Source organism: Nerophis ophidion, linkage group LG15 (genome assembly GCF_033978795.1).
Source record: "Nerophis ophidion isolate RoL-2023_Sa linkage group LG15, RoL_Noph_v1.0, whole genome shotgun sequence".
In the NCBI taxonomy this organism is placed as follows: Eukaryota; Metazoa; Chordata; class Actinopteri; order Syngnathiformes; family Syngnathidae; genus Nerophis; species Nerophis ophidion.
Genome location: NC_084625.1, coordinates 6,030,552 through 6,044,003, shown reverse-complemented (window position 1 = coordinate 6,044,003; position 13,452 = coordinate 6,030,552). Strand labels below are relative to the sequence as shown.

The 13,452-nt window shown below is 44.6% G+C and overlaps 1 protein-coding gene and 1 long non-coding RNA gene across 3 annotated transcripts in view; one reads left to right on the top strand and one right to left on the bottom strand.

Moving 5' to 3' along the window:
- rnf152 (ring finger protein 152) overlaps positions 1 to 13,452 on the top strand; it is a 45,735-nt gene that overhangs the window by 7,327 nt on the left and 24,956 nt on the right. The window contains exon 1 of one of the 2 annotated variants that reach the window (XM_061921307.1): positions 11,224 to 11,348. The exons of the other annotated variant lie outside the window; for it this stretch is intronic. The gene's annotated coding sequence lies outside the window, so the exon portion shown is untranslated. Of the gene's footprint in view, positions 1 to 11,223; positions 11,349 to 13,452 lie in introns of those variants that run through there. 2 annotated transcript variants of the gene reach the window in all.
- The window catches only part of LOC133569132 (uncharacterized), a 62,579-nt gene that overhangs the window by 29,955 nt on the left and 19,172 nt on the right, over positions 1 to 13,452 (bottom strand). The gene's annotated exons all lie outside the window — the stretch shown is intronic.

Below are 13,452 nucleotides of genomic sequence, written 5' to 3'. Positions count from 1 at the left end.
AAGCCACTGGGAACTGATTTTTATTGTTTTTAACCCTTTTGAAATTGTGATAATGTTCCCCTTTAAGTGACCGTGCTGTAGTTAGTTCCTCTGCACAGCTTTTGAGCAAAAAAGCGGGGAGGCCGTCAGGGCCTGCCTTCCTTGCCCGTACTTACTCTACTAAAGAGACGGCGGACTGGTCGGGTCGACTTCCAGGCAGCAGGGACTGCCAGAAACTGTCACACTCCTGAGAGAAATTTTGACGGTCGAATCTCAAATAAAAGTCATTTAGCTCATTTGATTTTTGCTGGTTGGTGATCTGTTTCTTTGCAGGGTTCATATTAGTGACTGATTTCATTGTGTCCCAAAGTTTTTTTTGTATTTGACATTTGGAGATTATGTTCCATTGTTTGCCTATGTTCTCTTGCATTAGTGAGAAGTTGTTTGAGTTCTCTTAGGACAACTGACAGTCCTGCTCTGTCTTTACTTCTGAAGGCCTGCTTTTTCCTATTTATGCAGTCTTTTATTTCTTTTGTTACATAGGATTTGTTATTGGGATGGACTACAATGTTTTTCTTGGGTACCACATTGCCAACACAAAACTCAATGTAGTCCATTATAGTTATAGGGGTAGGGAACCTATGGCTCTAGAGCCAGATGTGGCTCTTTTGATGTCTGCATCTGACTCTCAGATAAATCTTAGCTGGCATTGCTTAACACAATAAGTCAGTGTATTTCATCCTTTTCTGAGCCAAGGCACATTTTTTTCATTGAAAAAATTCCGAGGCAAACCACCAGCAGAAAACCTCAAAAAAATTAACCTCACAATAAAAAGTCCTTCTCGCAATTGATTGATATGAATTCAAACCATAACCAACCATGCATCACTGTAGCTCTTGTCTCAACGTAGGTGTACTGTCACCACCTGTCACATCGCGCTGTAACTTAGAGTTTTTGGGTGTTTTCCTGTGTCTTGCGCTCCTACTTTGGTGGCTTTCCCTCTTTTGTTGGTATTTTCTTGTAGCAGTTTCATGTATTCCTTGAATGCTATTCCCCGCACCGGCTATGTTTTCGCAATCAAGACTAAGTTGTGCGGACGCACTCCTTCTTTGTGGGGACATTGTTGATTGTCATGTCATGTACGGATGTACTTTGTGGACGCCGTCTGCTCCATACGCTGTAAGTCTTTGCTGTCGTCCAGCATTCCGTTTTTGTTTACTTTGCAGCCAGTTCAGTTTTAGTTTCGTTTTGCTTCAATGCCTTTTCTTAGCGGCAATCGCCTTTTGTTTGTTTTTGGTTTAAGTGTTGGATACCTTTTTACCTACGCACTGCCTCCCGCTTATCGGGATCCTGACATACCATGTTCTCGACATCTACAAAGCAATTGGCTACCTGCTGCCACCTACTGATATGGAAGAGTATTACACTGTTACTCTGGCGAGCTCTAGACAGCACAGACACTCAACAAAGACACATTTGCGGATTATAATTACTGGTTTAAAAAAAATATATATATATATTTTTAACCCAATTAGGTGAAATTACATAATCTCCCACGGAACACAGCGGTTCATAAACACAGCGATAAGTAATGAATAATTCCGCTGGTAATCAGTGTTAAAAGTACCATTCAAAATATAAAACATTCTCATACATTTTAATCCATCCATCCGTTTTCTACCGCACCCTGTTCAAGAAGTTGCATTATCGGTAAGAACTATTTTAGTCATTATTGGTTAGTTTCAGAAAAACAATGAAGAGTGGATCGTGAGATCGACAGGCGGATCGGTGCGGCGTCTTCAGTAATGCGGACGTTGTACCGATCCGTTGTGGTGAGGAAGGAGCTGAGCCGGAAGGCAAAGCTCTCAATTTACCGCTCGATCTACGTTCCCATCCTCACCTTTGGTCATGAGCTTTGGGTCGTGACCGAAAGGATAAGATCACGGGTACAAGCGGCCCAAATGAGTTTGGGTATCACGGGTACAAGCGGCCCAAATGAGTTTGGGTCTCTCCCTTAGAGATAGGGTGAGAAGCTCTGCCATCCGGGAGGAACTCAAAGTAAAGCCGCTGCTCCTCCACATCGAGAGGAGCCAGATGAGGTGGTTCGGGCATCTGGTCAGGATGCCACCCGAACGTCTCCCTAGGGAGGTGTTTAGGGCACGTCCAACCGGTAGGAGGCCACGGGGAAGACCCAGGACACGTTGGGAAGACTATGTCTCCCGGCTGGCCTGGGAACGCCTCGGGATCCCCCGGGAAGAGCTAGACGAAGTGGCTGGGGAGAGGGAAGTCTGGGTTTCTCTGCTTAGGCTGTTGCCCCCGCGACCCGACCTCGGATAAGCGGAAGAAGATGGATGGATGGATGGATATTATTAAAAAGCAGAAGATACTTATTATTCTCTTAAAATGTTTGGTCTTACTTAAAAATGCACGCATTTAGTTGTATTCAGTGTTAAAAAGATATAATATGGCTCTCACGGAAATACATAGTAAAATATTTGGCTTTCATGGCTCTCTCAGCCAAAAAAGGTTCCCGACCCCTGTTGTAGCCTCCTCTAGTCCTAGTGCATGGAACAGGGACCAGTCTGTGCACATGAAACATCCCGTCAGTATCTCAATAGCATCGTCTGACCACACATTAATTGTAGGGATGCACCGAAATGAAAATTTGTGGCCGAAGCCGAAACCGAATAAAATTTGAGCGCTTGGCCGAAGGCCGAATACCAAATACCGAATAATAAATGCAGTTTTTCACAACTTTTTTATGTTGCATAAATAGCCTAGAATACATTTTTAGACATGTTTTTCAAATAAAGTACATTTTTATTGAATATTGAAATTGTTTAATATTCCAGTAGCCTTTGCTTTTAAAAAAAAAAGCACAAAGTTTTTAATTTATATTAGGCCTTCAAACAAAACATGCATTCCAAAAAAAAAAAAAAAAATTGCATTAAAGTGGATAAACCCACAACAAATGAATTATGGTCCTTTTGGCAAAAGTCTGCTTAGCCACAGTAGATATGCTAATAATGTAAACAGAAGGCTCAAGTAAATCTCAATAAGTGTTTGCTTGTAACCTCATACACTTATACAGGTAGCCTACACAACAGGCTAATAATGTAAACAGAGGCCCCACTAAATCTCAATAAGTGTGTGCTTGTAACCTCATACACTTATACAGGTACACAACATATCCCAGGCCAGAACCGATTTGTCAATGACAGTACTTCAGCTTCAGAATAAAAAGAAGGAAACTAACTATCAATCAATCAATCAATGTTTATTCCGAAATGTATTTGTAATTCTTGTTTGGTGTGGGTTCACAGTGTGGCGCATATTTTTAACAGTTTTCAAGTTGTTTATACGGCCACCCTCGGTATGACCTGTATGGCTGTTGATCAAGTATGTCTTGATTGACACTCCATCTATTACCCAGCTCTATTGGTCTTGCTGTCTCTGCCCCTCCCTCATGAATGTTGCTGCGTTCGTACACCTTCACAATTTCAATCAATCAATCAATCAATGTTTATTTATATAGCCCCAAATCACAAATGTCTCAAAGGACTGCACAAATCATTACGACTACAACATCCTCGGAAGAACCCACAAAAGGGCAAGGAAAACTCACACCCAGTGGGCAGGGAGAATTCACATCCAGTGGGACGCCAGTGACAATGCTGACTATGAGAAACCTTGGAGAGGACCTCAGATGTGGGCAACCCCCCCCCCTCCCCTCTAGGGGACCGAAAGCAATGGATGTCGAGCGGGTCTAACATGATACTGTGAAAGTTCAATCCATAGTGGCTCCAACACAGCCGCGAGAGTTCAGTTCAAGCGGAACCAAGACAGCAGCGAGAGTCCCGTCCACAGGAAACCATCTCAAGCGGATCAGCAGCGTGGAGATGTCCCCAACCGATACAGGCGAGCGGTCCATCCTGGGTCCTGACGAGCGGTCCATCCTGGGTCTCGACTCTGGATAGCCAGTACTTCATCCATGGTCATCGGACCGGACCCCCTCCACAAGGGAGGGGGGGGCATAGGAGAAAGAAAAGAAGCGGCAATTTAAATTTAACACTGCACGTTGGTTGATTGCGTCACCGCATCAAAAAATTGCGTCTTTGCGTCACACGCCACTATTCGGCCTTGCTTTTAACTCATTCCACCAAAGGCCGAATGTGGCTTTTTTTGCCATATTCGGCCGAATATATTCGGTTACCGATTAATCGGTGCATCCCTAATTAATTGTCTTATGTTCAAGTTTTCTAGGCGCAGTCAAGGCGTTGAGGGGTTCCGGTTTGGTGGCCGCAGGATTAGGTCTCTGCTTTTTGCAGACGATGTGGTCCTGTTGGCTTCATCTGGCCGGGATCTTCAGCTCTCACTGGATCGGTTCGCAGCCGAGTGTGAAGCGGCCGGAATGAGAATCAGCACCTCCAAATCTGTGTCCATGGTTCTCTCCCGGAAAAGGGTGGAGTGCCATCTCCGGGTTGGGGAGGAGACCCTGCCCCAAGTGGAGGAGTTCAAGTACCTGGGAGTCTTGTTCACGAGTGGGGGAAGAGTGGATCGTGAGATCGACAGGCGGATCGGTGCGGCGTCTTCAGTAATGCGGACGTTGTACCGATCTGTTGTGGTGAAGAAGGAGCTGAGCCGGAAGGCAAAGCTCTCAATTTACCGGTCGATCTACGTTCCCATCCTCACCTATGGTCATGAGCTTTGGGTCATGACCGAAAGGATAAGATCACGGGTACAAGCGGCCGAAATGAGTTTCCTCCGCCGTGTGGCGGGTCTCTCCCTTAGAGATAGGGTGAGAAGCTCTGTCATCCGGGAGGAACTCAAAGTAAAGCCGCTGCTCCTCCACATCGAGAGGAGCCAGATGAGGTGATTCGGGCATCTGGTCAGGATGCCACCCGAACGCCTCCCGAGGGAGGTGTTTAGGGCACGTCCAACCGGTAGGAGGCCACGGGGAAGACCCAGGACACGTTGGGAAGACTATGTCTCCCGGCTGGCCTGGGAACGCCTCGGGATCCCCCGGGAAGAGCTAGACGAAGTGGCTGGGGAGAGGGAAGTCTGGGCTTCCCTGCTTAGGCTGCTGCCCCCGCGACCCGACCTCGGATAAGCGGAAGAAGATGGATGGATGTTCAAGTTTAATTGATTTAAAAACAGATTTATATGTGGGTATTAGATGTATGGTGTTGTGATCCGAGTTGGTTTTGCTGAGTATCCCCCCTTTATATTGCCATAACATTTATCTACAATCTTATCATTTCCTGTGTCACATTTGACAAATTGTTCAAAGCCCGGCAAGGCAGTCTCCAGTTCACAATGCTTAAAGTCACCCTCTGTTATGCTCGCAGCAGCTCTGCCTGCATTGACGCTGGGTGGGACTTAAACAGCGGCTATGATGATGTTGCCAAACACCCTAGGCAGGTATTGAGGTCTCATTGATAAACACAGCAGTTCTACGTCGGGGCTGCATATGTTTTTTTTTCACAGTGAGCTGTTTACCCCACTTGTCACTCACGTACACGCCGACACCACCCCCTTTTCTCTTCCCGGAAGCCTCAGAGCGGTCAGCTCGTACGAGTGAGAATCCATCCAGGTCAATCGGAGAATCCGGGACGGCTTGGTGAAGCCACGTCTCGGTGAAGACCATGATGTTGGTTTCCCGGTATTAAAAGCAGCTCTTTAGGTTGACCCGAAGCTCATCCAGCTTTTGGTGCCAGCGATCGCAGGTTGCTGAGTATTATTGACGGCAGTGGTGGACGGTTGATTCGCCGGCGGAAGCGTTCTCGGACACCTCCCCGTCTGCCTCGCCTTGCGTTTTGGCCGTGTGTGTCGCTCGGATGACTGCCGGTAGATGTTCCGGTGGTGTGGGTTGGCGTGGTGTGGGTCGGAGGGACAGTAAGGCATCCATGTTCCCACTGCACGTTCGTTGCAAGACAAAAAATTACGCGTTCGCTGATAAAAAAAGAGGATCAGCAGTTCGGTATAAAAACGTACTTTGTGTGTGTGTGTGTGTGTATTTTGGGTATATGCATGTGTGTATGTATGTGTTTATGTGTGTATATGTATGTATCGGTACCTGCCTCCACACTCCAACCATCCGTTTCAACACATGCGTAATCCGTTGAATCGCTTACGGCGCTAAAATCCGAGTCTGAATCCGAGCTAATATTGCTAAAGCTTTCTGTGCTATCCGCCATGTTTGTTTCTGGTGGCTTCACGCAGTGACGTCACAGGACAATAGACGGGTGGATATGGTCCGATCCGGTGGCCATGTGCTGCTTGCCTGTGTATCGGCTGGGGACATCTCTGCGCTGCTGATCCGCATCCGCTTGGGATGGTTTCCTGCTGGCTCCGCTATGAACGGGACTCTCGCTGCTGTGTTGGATCCGCTTTGGACTGGACTCTCGCGACTGTGTTGGATCCATTATGGATTGAACTTTCACAGTATCATGTTAGACCCGCTCGACATCCATTGCTTTCCTCCTCTCCAAGGTTCTCATAGTCATCATTGTCGCCGACGTCCCACTGGGTGTGAGTTTTCTTTGCCCTTATGTGGGCCTACCGAGGATGTCGTAGTGGTTTGTGCAGCCCTTTGAGACACTAGTGATTTAGGGCTATATAAGTAAACATTGATTGATTGATTGATATAACGACGGTTAACGACTTCTTAACTGTCTATGTGACGTCAAGGCTTGGTTAGCCCAGAATTTTTTAATAATGAATGAGGGAAAAACGGAAATTTTAGTTTTTGGTCCGGCCCTCACTGACTTGGGACCATTGCAAAATGACGTGCGTCCCAAAGTCACCACTATAGACAGCGATTTTAAACTAGACAAACAAGTCAATGGCGTTTTAAAATCGTGTTTTTATCACCTTCGTCTTTTAGTAAAGCTTAAACCGTTTTTATCTTTTAACCTTTTTGAAGAAGTCGTGCATGCTTTTATTTCAAGTGTCCTGGACTACTGCAATGCACTTTATGCTGGCATTAGCCAAAAAGCTCTCTCCCGGGTGCAGTTAGTCCAGAACGCGGCAGCAGGACTTTTAACAGGGGCCAGGAAACGCCAGCATATAACCCCAATTCTTCAGAGTTTGCACTGGCTCCCTGTTCATTTTAGAATTGATTTTAAAACATTGCTGTTTGTTTTTAAATCTTTACATGGACTGGCACCTCAATATATCTCGGACCTTATCCAAATTTACATTCCTGCGCGCGCTCTGAGGTCCGAGAGCCAGTTCCAGCTCGTGGTGCCCAAGACCAGACTTAAGACCAGGGGAGACAGGGCCTTCTCTGTGGTCGGCCCTAAGCTCTGGAACACTCTGCCCCTCCATGTTCAAACTGCTTCCACAGTGGAGTGTTTTAAGTCTCGTCTTAAGACCCACTTTTATTCTTTGGCTTTTAATACTACGTGAGTTGTGTGGTCCTCTGTTGTCCTCTGTGTTTTTTATACACTTTTATTTTTATTTTACTGTTTTAATTGATTTTACCCTTTAAAATAGTTTTTAATCATATTTGTTTTTATATTGTTTTATTGGTTTTATATTTATTTATTTTTTGTTTTTATTCAGTCATTGGTGGAGCATAATATATATATGTATATATATATATATATATACTTTTATTTTATTTTATTTATTTATTTCTACAATTGTTTTTAACATGGCTGTGCAGCACTTTGGAAACGTTATTGTTGTTTAAATGTGCTATATAAATAAAGTGGATTGGATTGGATTGGATTAAAAATCAGGCACTTTGAAGTCGTTTTTCGGGATATTGCGTGATGGGTAAAATTTTGAGTAAAACTTTGAAAAATAAAATAAGCCACTGGGAACTGATTTTTATTGGTTTTAACCCTTCAGAAATGGTGATAATGTTCCCTTTTAAAAATGTAACATAGATATTGGGTTTCACAATGTAAAGCGCTTTGAGTCACTAGAGAAAAGCGCCATATAAATATAATTCACTTCACTTCACTTCCACCGTTATGGCTCGGGCTACAAACAATTGGGAGTTCAGACGGCCGAGTTCTTTGTATGTCAAATGTCAATTTATGCCGTGGTCAGCTTCGTGAAGTCACAAGCACCAATGCATGTTTTTGAAAACGAATAAACAAAACAAACATCAATCAATCAATCAATCAATGTTTATTTATATAGCCCCAAATCACAAATGTCTCAAAGGACTGCACAAATCATTACGACTACAACATCCTCGGAGGAACCCACAAAAGGGCAAGGAAAACTCACACCCAGTGGGCAGGGAGAATTCACATCCAGTGGGACGCCAGTGACAATGCTGACTATGAGAAACCTTGGAGAGGACCTCAGATGTGGGCAACCCTCCCCCTCTAGGGGACCGAAAGCAATGGATGTCGAGCGGGTCTAACATGATACTGTGAAAGTTCATTCCATAATGGATCCAACACAGCCGCGAGAGTTCAGTTCAAAGCGGATCCAAGACAGCAGCCAGAGTCCCGTCCACAGGAAACCATCTCAAGCGGAGGCGGATCAGCAGCATAGAGATGTCCTCAACCGATACACAGGCGAGCGGTCCATCCTGGGTCCCGACTCAGGACAGCCAGTACTTCATCCATGGTCATCGGACCGGACCCCCTCCACAAGGGAGGGGGGGACATAGGAGAAAAAAGAAAAGAAGCGGCAGATCAACTGGTCTAAAAAGGAAGTCTATTTAAAGGCTAGAGTATACAGATAAGTTTTAAGGTGAGACTTAAATGCTTCTACTGAGGTAGCATCTCGAACTGTTACCGGGAGGGCATTCCAGAGTACTGGAGCCCGAACGGAAAACGCTCTATAGCCCGCAGACTTTTTTGGGGCTCTAGGAATCACTAATAAGCCGGAGTCTTTTGAACGCAGATTTCTTGCCGGGACATATGGTACAATACAATCGGCAAGATAGGATGGAGCTAGACCGTGTAGTTTATACGTATTTAGTAAAACCTTAAAGTCACATCTTAAGTGCACAGGAAGCCAGTGCAGGTGAGCCAGTACAGGCGTAATGTGATCAAACTTTCTTGTTCTTATCAAAAGTCTAGCAGCCGCATTTTGTACCAACTGTAATCTTTTAATGCTAGACATGGGGAGACTCGAAAATAATACGTTACAGTAATTGAGACGAGACGTAACAAACGCATGGATAATGATCTCGGCGTCTTTAGTAGACAAAATGGAGCGAATTTTAGCGATATTACGGAGATGAAAGAAGGCCGTTTTAGTAACGCTTTTAATGTGTGACTCAAAGGAGAGAGTTGGGTCGAAGATAATACCAAGATTTTTTACCGAGTCACCTTGTTTTATTATTTGGTTGTCAAATGTTAAAGTTGTATTATTAAATAGAGGTCGGTGTCTAGCAGGACCGATAATCAGCATTTCCGTTTTTTTGGCGTTAAGTTGTAAAAAATTAGCGGACATCCATTGTTTAATTTCATTAACATGATGGTACAAACACTTAAAAAACACACTTAAAAAAACACATAAAAGCAACAAGCACAAGCCCGGGTCGCTGGCCCAAAGATGCGAAAGTGGCAAGAAATTGGACGGAATTTGTTCAAAATACGAGGGTGTGGGGAAAGCCGACGAAATGGTCAGTCGTTTGTTCCGCACACTTCACCGACGAAAGCTCGGTTGGTAGAGTGGCCGTGCCAGCAACTTGAGGGTTACAGGTTCGATTCCCGCTTCTGCCATCCTAGTCACTGCCGTTGTGTCCTTGGGCAAGACACTTTGCCCGCCAGCTCCCAGTGCCACCCACACTGGTTTGAATGTAACTTAGATATTGGGTTTCACTATGTAAAGCGCTTTGAGTCACTAGAGAAAAGCGCTATATAAATATAATTCACTATAATTCACTTACTACAGAGATGTATGGCTAACCTGCAGATGCAGTTCCAATGATAAAGTCAACTAAATCACAAAGGTGAGTTTTGTTGATGTTGTTGACTTACGTGCTAATCAGTAGGGCTGTAACGGTACGTGTATTTGTATTGAACCGTTTCGGTACGGGGGTTTCGGTTCGTCACGCGGGCGGACCGAACAAGTTTGAAAGCAGAAGTCTTCACAATCTGCTCTGCTTTCTGCCTCCGTGGCTCTGTCTCAGCAGCGAGCATTGTCCCGCCCACACAACCATCTGATTGGTTACATACAAAGCCAATCAGCAGTGCGTATTCAGAGCGATGTAACAGCCAATCAGCAGCAGTGCGTATTCAGACTTCAGAACGAGGTAGCCAATGCTTCAGCATTGAGCACAGAGATATTCGTCTAGCAGGGGAGGAGCGCACTCTACCCAAATTATACTAATCACTTTCCCGTCACAACTGTTACAAACTTCACTATGAGCCCGTTGACCTTCTAGAAACTTAAACTGCAGCTCAGCTAGCTCACAGTATAGGCTTGAGGTGAGGGCTAATTATTTTTTCAGTTATAGTTACATGAATCATTAGTAATGTAGCAGCCTAGTTTTGAATGGCAGGGTCCCTGCTATCACATGTTGATAAAAATACAACATTTACACAATAAAAGTCAACCAAAGGCTTCCCAAATGTTGTATTAAATTAAGCATGATGAGTTGACTTGAAACTGTTTAATGTTGCACTTCTTACATGTAGAAGAAAGTTTTTTTTCATTTTATTTAATCAAAGCAATAACTTGAGGCAGTTTAATGTGGATTAACGTTGCCAGAATTATTATAGTGTTCCCAATGTTAAAAGGATAATGCCATTGTTTACAAATTTGGTAAACAAATAACCAAAACATTCATATTTTGTTGTTTTCTTACTGTACCGAAAATGACCCGAAACGTGACCTCTAAACCGAGGTACGTACCGAACTGAAATGTTTGTGTACCGTTACACCCCTACTAATCAGACATATTTGGTTGCGGCATGACTGCCAGCTAATCGATGCTAACATGCTATTTAGGCTAGCTGTATGTACATTTGAAATTATATTTACATCCAGCGTTTCCCTCCACCCACATTTAATGTCAAACAAACACTTACCAATCGATGGGTTTAAGTTGATCCAGTGTCACAAGATGCGAAACTTCCGATCGTTGGTCCGCACATTTTACCGGCGATGCTAAGGCAAACATGGCCGAGTAGCGTCAGTCGTTTGTTCCGCACACTTTGCCGACGAAAGTTTTGCTACTACAGAGATGGCAAGATTGTGTGGATATCCTGCAACACTGAAAGCAGATGCATTTCCAACGATAAAGTCAAAGAAATCTGCCACCAGACCCCCATTGAATGTGCCGAAGTGTCTGCACATTTTACCGGCGATGCTAAGGCAGACATGGTACAGAGGTGTATGGATAACCTGCAGATGCATTTCCAACGATAAAAGTCAACGAAATCCCAAAGGTGAGTTTTGTTGATGTTATTGACTTATGTGCTAATCAGGCAAATTTGGTCGCGGCGTGACTGCCAGCTAATCGATGCCAACATGCTATTTAAGCTAGCTGTATGTACATTTGTAGCTATATTTGCATCCAGTGTTTCCCTCCACCCACATTTAATGCCAAACAAACACTTACCAATCGACGGATTTAAGTTGATCCAGTGTCACAAGATGCGAAAGTTCCGAACGTTTGGTCTGCACATTTTATTGGCAATGCTAAGGCAAACATGGCCGAATAGCGTCAATAGCTATTCGCTCAATAGCTTCAGTTTCTTCTTCAATTTCGTTTTCGCTATTTGCCTCCATACTCCAACCATCCGTTTCAATACATGCGTAATCTGTTGAATCGCTTAAGCCGCTGAAATCCGAGTCTGAATCCGAGCTAATGTCGCTATATCTTGCTGTGCTATCCGTATTGGCATCACTGGATGACGTCACAGGAAAATGGACGATGGCTTCACAGATAGCGAAAATCCGGCACTTTAAAGCTTTTTTTAGGGATATTCCGGGATGGGTAAAATTTTGAAAAAAAATTCAAAAAATAAAATAAGCCACTGGGAGCTGATTTTTATTGGTTTTAACCCTTTTGAAATTGTGATAATGTTCCCCTTTAATAGGCCGTCCAAATGTGAATGAGATTTTCTTATTCAAACGGGGATAGCAGGTCCATTCTATGTGTCATACTTGATCATTTCACCATATTGCCATATTTTTGCTGAAATGATTTAGTAGAGAACATCGACGATAAAGTTTGTAACTTTTGGTCGCTAATAAAAAAGCCTTGCCTGTACCGGAAGTCGCAGACGATGTGCGCGTGACGTCACGGGTTGTGGAGCTCCTCACATATGAACATTGTTTACAATCATGGCCACCAGCAGCGAGAGCGATTCGGACCGAGAATCAGAATCAGACATACTTTATTAATCCCCGAGGGAAAATTACAATTTTCAGCACAAAGGTTATGAGGTCCTTTTGAGCGCTTGGTCCTGCCCCACCTAAAGGACATCACCGCCCCCCTCTTGGACCCAGTGCAGTTTGCCTACAGAGCCAACAGGTCTGTGGATGATGCAGTGAACCTGGCCCTCCACTTCATCCTGGAGCATCTGGACTCCCCAGGAACGTACGCTAGGATCCTGTTTGTGGACTTCAGCTCTGCCTTCAACACCATTCTCCCAGGGCTGTTACGAGACAAGCTCTACCAACTCAGCGTGCCCAACTCCCTCTGCCGTTGGATCAATGACTTCCTGACAGAACGAAGACAGCACTTGCGGCTGGGGAAGATTGTCTCGGACAGTCGAACCACAAACACTGGTACACCTCAGGGCTGAGTACTTTCCCCCTGGCTCTTCTCCCTGTATACAAACTGCTGAACCTCCAGTCACCAGTCCGTAAAGCTGCTCAAGTTTGCGGACGATACTACCCGCCTAAAGGAGAGAGGTGGACCGGCTGGCGTCCTGGTGCAGCTTCAACAACCTGCAACTGAACACCCAGAAAACAGTGGAGACGATCTTGGACTTCAGGAAAGTCACAGCCCCACCACCCCCTCTCACCCTGATTGACTCTCCCACCCACGTCTCCATTGTGGACTCCTTTTGTTTTTTGGGCACCACCATCAAGTTCGAGCCGACCATCAGCTCCCTCATCAAGAAGACCCAGCAGAGGATGTACTATCCTAGTAAATGTGTCTAATAACATTTGAATCGCTCCCACTGCCCTGTCTTTTTTTTTTCTAGTCCTTCACTCTCACTTTCCTCATCCACAAATCTTTCATCCTCGCTCAAATTAATGGGGAAATTGTCGCTTTCTCAGTCCGAATCGCTCTCGCTGCTGGTGGCCATGATTGTAAACAATGTTCAGATGTGAGGCTTTTTTTATTAGCGACCAAAAGTTGCGAACTTTATCGTCGATGTTCTCTACTCAATGCTTTCAGCAAAAATATGGCAATATCGCGGATTGATCAAGTCTGACACATAGAATGGACCTGCTATCCCCGTTTAAATGAAGAAAAAAATGTCATTTCAGTAGGCCTTTAATTGCTATTACACCTTGACCAATTTGAGCATACAA